We start from the raw sequence: 8,187 nt of genomic DNA on the forward strand, positions 1-8,187 counted from the left end.
AGAAATTTAATAATCTAATAAATTTTTCAGAGCCTTTTACTTTTATCACTCCTGGCAAAGGAGACTGTAAGGAGAACATTATGAGACTTTGAGGTGGTCCAGTGGTTAAGATCCTGGGCTCCCAATGCAGAGGGCCTGGGTTCCATCCCTGGTCGGGGAACTAAAAGCCATCATGCCACCCGGTGCGACCAAAAAAAATATATAGTCATTATATAGTCATTTTTCTGCTGCTCATTATAAATTCAAAAGCCAATGTGGGAAATGAGCTTGAGGAATGGGTATAGTGTATGTGTAGCTTATTCTTATTCCTCACTTCTACTGGCCTGTTAATGACTCCGAGTAATTTTTCACAGGAAGGTGTATACTTGCTAGTCTTTAATGATGAACTATTTTAAAGCATTCGTAAGTTTAATATTGCTTGTAGGAAAAAAGTGACCGTATTTTAATTATTTTTGCACCGTTAAACCTACTCTAGTAGAGGGACCTTCCATGCTAATATGTTAAAATAAGAACAACTATAATTGGTTTTAGGTAACTTTAAAAAGCTATCTAGGTCAAATGGAATACAAGGGACCAGGCAGAAATATTTCTAAATAACCCTGAATGTAAATATGAGTCAGTTCATTGGAATGGTTTTGCTAATCTTATAACTAGCCTAATAGAAGCTTTTAATGTGACCTCCCTAGTATGTGCCACTAGAATTTATCGATTTTTTACTTGTATCCTTGATGACTTTGTATATTTATCTTTAATATGATAAATAATTATTTTCTTGAATAGTTGGAGGCATTGATTATAAAGATAATTTTTTCATGGGCTTCCAAGTATACCAAAAGATTTTTTCACTTTTCCAATGGTTGTCATTTGTAAGTGTTTGAAAAAGAATCCCCTTATGTGTTGAAAACAACAAAAAAAATAAGCTTATATATAAGAGAAAATATGATTTAAATATAGATGTAATCTTTTGACTTTGTGTGGTATGCATGTAACCAAAGAACCATACTCTGTCAAAGAACATTTCCTTCTTAGTCACTTAGATTGGCTAAATGAATGCCAGCCTTCGTTGGGAGTAATAAGACCAAACCTATCCCCTCCCATCCCCCGTTAACACGCATCAGTCTTTCAGGGAACAAACTTAGTGCTGGAAAATTTTCAATACTTTTCATTTTCTGAAAATAAAAATGGATGATTGAATTGTGGTTACATTTTTAAAAAGAAAACAAGCCAGTTATGTGGTTATCTTGAGATAATTTATCATGGTTTCCAAGGAATATTATCAGCAGAAGGAATATTCCAAGGAATAATAAATCAGCAGAAAAGAGGAGTGAAATTTCTAATTAATGTAATTTGATTGTATGATATAACAAATGGAATTTGTTCATGTTTTATGTATTAATTGATAAAAGCTTAGGAATTCTGGCTGTATGCCAAGATGTAAGTTTATATCCAAAGGAGAGTAAAACATTGGAGAGAGATAATTCATTGGTTTAAATAGTTACCATTCCACCTATGTAGAGGGTGTGAATCTTAAAATCAAACTTGGAAGGCTGAAAGGAAATGATGTGCCCAAATTGCATTTGTTTGGAGGAGCAAAATAGTTGCACATTCAAGAAATGCTTAAAATCCCAGTGGAGCTAATTGTGTGATTGCCACAAGCCGCTCAGGGACTCACTATTCTAAATGAGGTAACAGACCAGTTTTGGCAGCCACATGGAAAAACTGTGCAACAAACCCTCCCTTTGGTAAATTTTAGTTTCCCAATCTCAGCACTATTGACCTTTTACCATTTAATTCTTTGTTGTGGTGTGTTCTCGTGTGCACTGTGGGATGTTTAGCGCATTCCTAGGGGATGTCAGTAGCATCTCCCCGGGGTCCACAAGTTGTGACCACCAGAAGAGTCTCTAGACAATGCCAAATGCCCCTTGGGGGACAAAATTACCCCCACTGGCTTACATGTTACCAAGATGTGAAATATGTCTTGTGGGAAAATGGCAATAATATGGAAAAATATGTGAATTTATGATGTATAGATCTTATCAAATGGGAATTTTTAAATTAATCACAAAAAGATGCTGATAGATGCTACAACAATAGGGAAGTGAGTAAAATAGTTTTAGTTAGCAGTTTCTACAGTAAAGAGATAGAAGTACACTAGTAGCCTAAGACAGAATAGAATATGATAAAAAAAAAAAAAAAGTCATCTTGGTACTGGTGCAAGCAAATTCAAAATGCCTATGGTGACAGAAACTTGTGAAAAATAGAGTGACAGGTCAATAACTACAGAGAGCTGGTGAGAGTACATCCCATTTCAAAAGGGCACCCCCAAGTGTGGTCATATGGAATCTCCAGGAGATTTATATGCTCAGAAACACTGGTCCAGTGGACAGTTTAAAATGATAAGCACTTACTCTGTAGGATGAAGTCTATCTGGACTGTTTGTTCATCTAGGAATTTAGAGACTATAGAATGTGTCTGTTCAAACAAACATGAAACAAGGAAAAGACAGTAGGAAAATGAAGATTTTCACTCTAGTATTTTATTTCCATGTGTAAACTGAACAAATGCTGTGCCTGAGGGAAGACTCTTCTACCCTTTAATGCAATTCCCGGATATCTGCAAACCCTCAGCTCACCATTCAGCAGCCTAGAGTGGTTTTAGAACCACTACAAAGGAAGAGAGAACTTTTTTTTTTTTGGTAATTTTTAATGCACAAAAAGCCCCATGAAGTTTCAGTGGTCTTAAGCTGAAATCCATAGATTTGTACAAAAAGTGACTTTACATAATGATTAGGAGAGAGGCAGTGGAACTAAGTTAAAAGGAAAAGACCTGATGCTGAGAAAGATTGAGGGCAGGAGGAGAAGGGGGAGACAGGATAAGATGGTTGGATGGTATCATCAACTCAATGGACATGAGTTTGAGCAAATGGGGAGACAGTGAAGGACAGAGGAGCCTGGAGTGCTGCAGTCCAGGGGGTTGCAAAGAGTTGGACACTACTTAGCTACAGAACAACAAAAAAATTTTAAATGTTGACTGCCTTAGAAATTGCAGAAAAATTGCAAGTCTGTTTTAGGATTTCTGTTCATATTCCTCCAGCACATCAAGAACCAGACCTCAGCCTAATTGCAGACTGAACTTTTGGTTTTTCATTATCATGAGTGGTAGATGTAAAGTTCTAAAGACAGGTGAAAGGACACATGATCCTAAACCTGATATAAATTAGTGCTCTGTGTCTATGTGGCTCTGTGAGATAACACATGATCAGATGTCTGCACATACCTTAAACCAGAGCAGCATTTTCCTCCACAAGCACAGTGAGGGCACTAAGGCAAGCATATGACATTGCACAAAGACTTTTCTGTTCAATCTTGCACATATTTTGCACCTCTGAGACTAACCCCATAAACTTGACCCATGTTATTGTCCCCATGGACTGTAGCCCACCAAGCTACTCTATAGGGATTCTCCAGGCAAGAATGCTGGAGTGGGCTGCCATGCCCTCCTCCAGGGGATCTTCCTAACCTAGGGATTGAACCCAGGTCCCCCACATTGCAGGCAGGTTCTTAACTATCCCAGCTACCAGGAAAGCCTGTTATTGTCCTTATTCTTCCTAGAAAACAAAAAATATTTTGCTTTGTGAGTTTACAACTAAAGATAGTGGTAATATAACAGTATATTCAGGTAATCATAAATAACGGTCTTCCTAGTCCTACAGTTACCATAATATCTTCATTAACAAATCACTTGGAGAAGGAACTTTCTGAATTTCTGTCTACAGATGGCTAAATAAACCCATTAACTTAGAAATTATAGCCATCTTTGATCAGAACCAAACTCTCCAGTTTTATCCTTAGTGTGTGTATGCTTGCTTAGTCGCTTCAGTCTTGTCTGACTCTTCGCAACCCAATGGGCTTTAGCCCACCAGGATCCTCTGTCCATGGGCGTCTCCAGACAAGCACCCTGGAGTGGGCTGCCATGCCCTCCTCCAGGGGATCTGCCCAACCCAGGGATCGAACCCATGTCTCGTGTCTCCTGCATTGGCAGGCGGGGTCTTTACCACTAGTGCCACCTGGGAAACCCTTTATCTTTAGTGGTCTCCCACTAAGGCCTAAAACCTTCAGCAGTTGAAGTATTTGTGACTTTTCAAGGTCCAGTTGAGAAACTGCCATTTTCCTGAAGCTTTCCTTATCACCTCTCAAAAGAGGTGAACTCCTGTAAAGCAATTATCCTTCGATAAAAAATAATTAATTTAAAAAAAGAGGTGAACTTCTGATTATGATTCTTCACGGCACTTGACTTATCTCCACCTTAGCTGTGACTGGGATTGTTATACGTGCACCAGCCTCTTTTCCTTTTTCTCATATTCCACCTCATATTCAGTTAGATGCGTCCATATGAGGGGGCTCGGAGCAACAGAATGTGGGCCAAAGGATATATGCCAGTTTGAAGCTTGGTCCCAAAAGACCTGTCACATAATTCTCCATGCCTTTAGCATTTTTCATCTGCTAGTATGATTCAGAGGATCTCAGTGGGTATCCAAAATTCTAGAATATGGAAAGTCACTGGGTGGAAGGACCTTTGGTATAAAATGTCTTAATAGAAACTGACAAACACTGGAAAATGATGTGAGTGCAAAATGAGCTTCTATTATACCAAGCCACTGAGATTTCACGGTTACTTTTTACAGAAGTTACCCTATCCCGACCAATTTGCCATTGTGTTTATTATATTTTAGTCATTTATGGTATTTGTCATATGTTTTCTGTTTTCCACATCACCTGGAATGATGTATAGTAAAGATTAAGTATGTAGTTCATGATTTAAAAGCATCCTGTGACATTTGGAGCTTATGGGGCAAGTTCCATAGTCAGTATTGGAAGAGAAGTGGTGGGAGCTAGGAAGAAGTCAGACAAATCCTCTAGGGTGGAGGTACTGGAAAGTGAGTACCCAGGCGTGACTGACAGCACCCCTAGAACTTAATTCACAGCATCACCACTAGTATGTGTAGCTGGATTTTACATCATAGTAGTCAGGAGCCTTCTTGAATGAGAAAGCCTTGCAGGAAACCAAGAGGGCCCAGAATCTGAAGATTTCCTCTTCTTATCAGGATACAACAGAGAGGAAATCCATGTCAAAAATATATCCCTATGAGCACAACTTTGGAGCCTCAGGTGACCTTTGAGCTTGGCAATCACTGAAGTCCATATTTTATGACTAAGTTGACACTCAGAGAGAGAAATGACTTTCCCAAAGTTCCTGATCAGATATTGGAAACTTCTCTATTAGAGATAGCTTTATTTCTCTAGTTTACAAAATAAAGCAATTTTAAAGTAACTTTTTCAAACAACAGCTATTAAATTCAGCCCCCTGCTTCACCTCCATTTCATACCCAAACCAAAATGAAACATATGTTTGATAGAAGAGTATCTTTTGTGTTGGAGAATTTTAAAGAGGAAGACTGCTTGTCCAACCTTGAATTTATAGAATTCTAAAAGACCTGCCGCTCTATTGGCCCAGGTTAATGCTGCTTAAATACAGACCCTTGAATCCTGAAATGATTTAGGAGAAGAGGTACTTTATGAAATTGTATGCACAAAAACATTCAGTCTGAAACACTGCCAGAATCCACGGGTTCATATATGGCTTCTGTGTATTACCCTACTGCTGCTCTCACTGAACCAATTTACTGTCTTCACTGTTCCCTGTTCTGATGCTTCCAAACTCTAACACATGCTACTTCACCTTCCATCGCAACTAGGGCATCAATACTTCCCACCTGTAGCCTCCACATTCTACTCACTCCCATCCCACTCTTGCTCTGATTTTCCCAAACCATCATCGACTACCCAACCCCATTTCACAGAATAAAGGAAAGAGGACTAAAACCAAGTGCCCGTGTTTGCTTTGGAGGCTTCTCCAAGAGGCCCATTATTTGATAATTATCTGTTCATGTATCTGCCACCAAAACAGACCCTGAGCTCAGCCCCAGGATCAAAGACATAACAGATACGTAATCAGCACGCATTCTTCCAGCACATGTGTACAGAAAACATACATTCTGTCATCTAATCACTCCAACAACACTTCAAAGGAGGCACTAATATTATCTTCATTTCACAAAACACTTGTTTAAAACCAGTGATAAGAGGCAGTGCCATGATTCTACCCAGACTGGGGCTACCTCAAATGTTGTCAATGGACTCCCTAGTCCATTTGTGTCATTTTTCCCACCTCTTCTTCCTACCATCCCACTCTTAACTATCCCTTTTCTCACTTCTGCATATACTCTTATTTACTGTCTTCTCTCACTCCCTCAGACTCAGTGGTTAAAACGGAAAATTGGGTTTTTCAATCTGCTGGTATCATTTCTAAAACACTAATTTGCCATCTTATTTTTGATTCCTGTTATTTGAAGTTTAGCTGTAAAATTAACTATGCTGTTGTCATTCACTTCTCCCAGCTCAAAGACAATATGATTTTAGCATCTGATTATGCTTTCTCTCATAGCCTGTACTCAACAATTTAATGATGCCCCAAAATAACACTTCAGGTTCATCATACTCAGTCTTCAGACTTTTTGCCTTGATAGAAATACATGCCCATTCCTTTTCATCTAGTGAAGAACTTGGTCTCACCTTGGATCACATCAACACAAGGACAATTCCAATTTAGAGATCTCATAACTCCTACTGTCTCTCAAATTACATTGCATGTACCAAAACTGTATCTTCCAACACCACTGTTGAGATATTTCCTTTTCATACTCTCTTGGCTTCTAAAAGTCGAATGCCACTTCATTTTCCTCTGTGCCTTCATTTGTCATGGGATTGAGGACTCTGAATCTATAAATCAAGCAATATTAAACACACTGGAGGGGATAATACTTATTCTCTGAAGCTTTAAGGTGTTCAAGTATTGGTGGTCTCGCAATGGCACCCCACTCCAGTACTCTTGCCTGGAAAATCCCATGGACGGAGGAGCCTGTTAGGCTGCAGTCCATGGGGTCGCGAAGAGTCAGACATGATTGAGCGTCTTCACTTTCACTTTTCACTTTTATGCATTGGAGAAGAAAATGGCAACCCACTCCAGTATTCTTGCCTGGAGAATCCCAGGGATGGGGTCGCACAGAGTCGGACACGACTGAAGTGACTTAGCAGTAGCAGCAGTAACAAGCTAGAAGAGGAGACGCCCTAATCTCTGAATCTATAATAGCGAGGCACCCGTAGGGGGCGCTCCGTCTCACAAAATGTAAGTGACAGGAGCGTGCCTAAGGGATGGGATCTCTTAAGGGGTGTGGCCTCACAGGAGAATCTCAGCTCACAGGACCAAGTTTGGGTCAGAAACAGGTCACAAAAACCTATTTAGAGGAGCCGTGGAAGAATGTCTGCTAGGAGCCTAAGCCAGTCCGGGGTATCCAGAGAGGTGAGCAACAGGCACTGGCCAGTTTGCTTTCTCCGTGGCAAGCCCTCAGCTGACTCTGCACAAGTGGATGGAGTCTGCAGACTTGCCCTGCTAAGGGTTCCTTGTGGCACTCTGTATAGCATTAGACTGAGCTGACTTCTAGCCGCAAAAGTTACCAAGGTCAGCTACAATCCAGGCCTTAGCGGGACCCAGTGTCAGGCAATTAAAGATGCAGTTTAGTCAAGGAGAGGGGTAATGATGTGATAGGAGTCGGGTTCAGAGCAGAAAAAAGATCATAGATCATGTCCAGTGGAATCGGTGCATAAAACAGACTTTCACGTGCTGAGGTCCAGACAGTACCCGTGACCCTCTTATCCCCATAGCAGTGACCGCAATTCCCTCAAGTGAAGATCCTCTCAACTCACACACCAAGTCTGCTTTACTCTTCCCCTCGACCTTTGTCATCAGTTGATGAAAGGCTATTTGTTTTTCCAGCGCTGGATTAGGGAAAAGAAATTACATAAGGGGACAGGCATCAAATATAGATTTAAAATTCTGCAGCTCTGGGTGATCAGCCACAGTTCAGGGGAAATGAGCAATGCTGCTTCCAGTCTGGGGAAGCCAGGAGTCTCAGATGCGGGGCTCAAACCGCGCTCCGGCCTCCCCCCAAGCCACCCACCCCCTCCCGGGCCCGCGGAGCCCGGCCTTAGCCCCGCCTTCTCGCCCGCCCGGGCTGGCTCCCCGCGGGCCGGGCTCCCGGCTCCCCGGCTCCCCCAGATCCAGGCTCCC

The sequence above is a fragment of the Cervus canadensis genome, chromosome 3 (genome assembly GCF_019320065.1).
Source record: "Cervus canadensis isolate Bull #8, Minnesota chromosome 3, ASM1932006v1, whole genome shotgun sequence".
Taxonomy (NCBI): Eukaryota; Metazoa; Chordata; class Mammalia; order Artiodactyla; family Cervidae; genus Cervus; species Cervus canadensis.